This window comes from Physeter macrocephalus, chromosome 9, assembly GCF_002837175.3.
Source record: "Physeter macrocephalus isolate SW-GA chromosome 9, ASM283717v5, whole genome shotgun sequence".
Lineage (NCBI taxonomy): Eukaryota > Metazoa > Chordata > Mammalia > Artiodactyla > Physeteridae > Physeter > Physeter macrocephalus.
This window is the reverse complement of record NC_041222.1, coordinates 8,295,204-8,297,838: the sequence shown is the minus strand read 5'-3', so window position 1 is coordinate 8,297,838 and position 2,635 is coordinate 8,295,204.

Genomic DNA, 2,635 nt, shown 5'->3' with positions numbered 1-2,635 from the left:
GTCCATATCAAGTGAAATTTTTCTCCAATATAAATTGATCAAATTAATCCGGATGGTATCAGAAATGAAAGACATCCTTAAAGAAGAAAGAATTGAATAGAATGGGTAGAGCAGAACAGAATGGGTGAAGAGAAGTCACAAACCACTGAGTGCATGTTAAGGATGCACTTGAAAGCGGAGAAAGTTAATGCCCTGGTGCTGATGATGGGCAGGGCCATTATAGACTGATTGTCTGTACATGAAACACTGCATTATTTCAAATTAGTCAAGAGAAATATAGGACACTAGACACTAGCACATTTTAAGAGGTATTATTTTCAGTGAGCACCCATTAAAAACAAAACCACTCCACTGTAATAAAGCATGCTCCATTACTGTGGAGAGAGTGATGACAGTATGATCCTATGGGCAGGAAATGACCTGTATTGATGCCAGTATGTCTCAGGTCACTTCACAGCCACAGCATGGTGTGCATTTTAATGGACAATGACCATTACATCACAGAAGTCTAAGTGGCAGTGGGTGTGTGTTTTTTTTTTTTTCCCAGAGAGTTTGGGGTGATAGTGTTTTTTAAAGAATTAACTTGCAATTATGCAAATATATGTATATTGCATGTTAATTTAAAAGACAATTTTAAGAGAACAAAACTCCAGAAATACAGTTGCTCCAAACAGAGCAAGTCCAGGAAATGCCTCGTAAACTGTCTACTGTTTTTTCTTGTTTATCTGCTTTCCTTCTCACCTCTATTCATTACTTAAGTTTTGGGGGATGGGCTTCTTAATGTGGAACTCTATATGGATTTAGGTGATCAGGAAACTCCTTGAAATTTCATAAAATTTTGTACATGGGAGGAAATGCACTTTTTTTTTTTTTCTGAAGAGAGTGTCTCACATTCACAAAGCGATGTGTAAGAGTATCCATCCACTCCCACTCCCACGTGAAGAATCATTAAATTAATTGGAGGGAACAATGTACTGTGAAAAGAGCTGTATGTTTTAAGAGTAAGATAGACTTAAATTCTAGCCCCATAAATTTCTTGAACAAATTACTTAACATCTGTACACCTTAGATCCCTTCTTTTAAAAATGAGACAATACCTGCCCTACAAGTTTATTATTAAAATCAGATAATCAAATGAGCCAAATAAATGTTTTAGAGCATCTAATCCAGTACCTGTCATATAGGAGATATTCAAAAAGTGATAGCTGACATTATCATTATGATTATTCTTGAAAATACTATTTCTGGCAGCAAGGGAGACCAGATCACGTTCCCTTACTGTCCTTCAAAAGGTTCTGTCTTCTTTTATCTATACACCAACCCACCTCGCTACCCACGCGCAAATCCATTTGGCCATTCCTATATTTCCTGCTTGGCCACTTTGTTGAAAAGGTCTTCAGTTTTCCATCTCTCTATTTAGCCCACTAGCTTAACCTAAACCATTTCTGCCAATGAAAAACAAGACTGGGTTTATTAAAAACAAACAAAACTTTGATCTTTAATCATGGCTGAAGATAATTCAATCTGGCCTTCATTATTACAGTGGTTTATATCCAGCAGCTGTAGCCCCTCACTCAGATAAATGCTTGCCCTGTATTATTACAATAAAACCAACACCGTAGAATGTTATTTCCCTCCCTTTCTTGATGATATCATCACTGAGAATTAATGTTCTGGATTTTTTTCCATTACTGATTCCTTGTATGAAATATGGACTAAATCAAACCTCTGGTCAGATACTTTTATGTACAATATTGAGCAGGAGGGTGGGAAATGCAAACCATTGAGCTCAATGGGTGAAAACTACTGTGTGGAATAAGTAGTGAAGAATATCTGATGTGTGTTCATAAAGAGAGGAGACAGAAAGTATGCTCCGTTTAAAGCTTTCTCCTTAATCTAAGCTGTTCTGTGTCCTGTTTTAGTTGGTGGCATTTCTATTCTCACTAGCATGGAGGTACAGCTTCATCTTAATAACGGTTAAGTGTTGGAGCATTATTAAATGTTGTTTGCCTATGAGGCACATAGAAGACCTGAATACTGCCTTACACCACCTATTCTTTTCTTTGCAAGAATTTCTAAGGGCAATAAACACATAAACAATGACAGGAAATTGAGAAATCAAACTTCCACCTTATTTTGGCAGTGCCTGTGCCAGAAAACCAAACATGATCTCTTTGCTAAACCGACAGGAACACTTGGCTTAGAGCAAGGGCTAAATGGGGATGGGGAAGGAGGAAAAGAGACGATTTCTCCTGTTGTGTCCCGTCTAAATCTTAACTTTAGTCCAGTGTTTTTAAACCTTGGCCACATATTGGAATCACCTGGGGAGCTTTTTAAAACACTGCAGCCTGGGTTCTACTTCCAAAGGCTTTAATTTAACTGGTCTGAGATGCAGATTGGAGAATCGGGATTTTTAAAAGTCCTCCATATGGAGCAGAAGCAAGAACTACAATCCTGCAGCCTCTGGAACAAAACCCACATTCACAGAAAGATAGCCAAGATGAAAAGGCAGAGGGCTACGTACCAGATGAAGGAACAAGAGAAAACCCCAGAAAAACAACTAAATGAAGTGGAGATAGGCAACCTTCCAGAAAAAGAATTCAGCAGAATGATAGTGAAGATGATCCAGGACCTC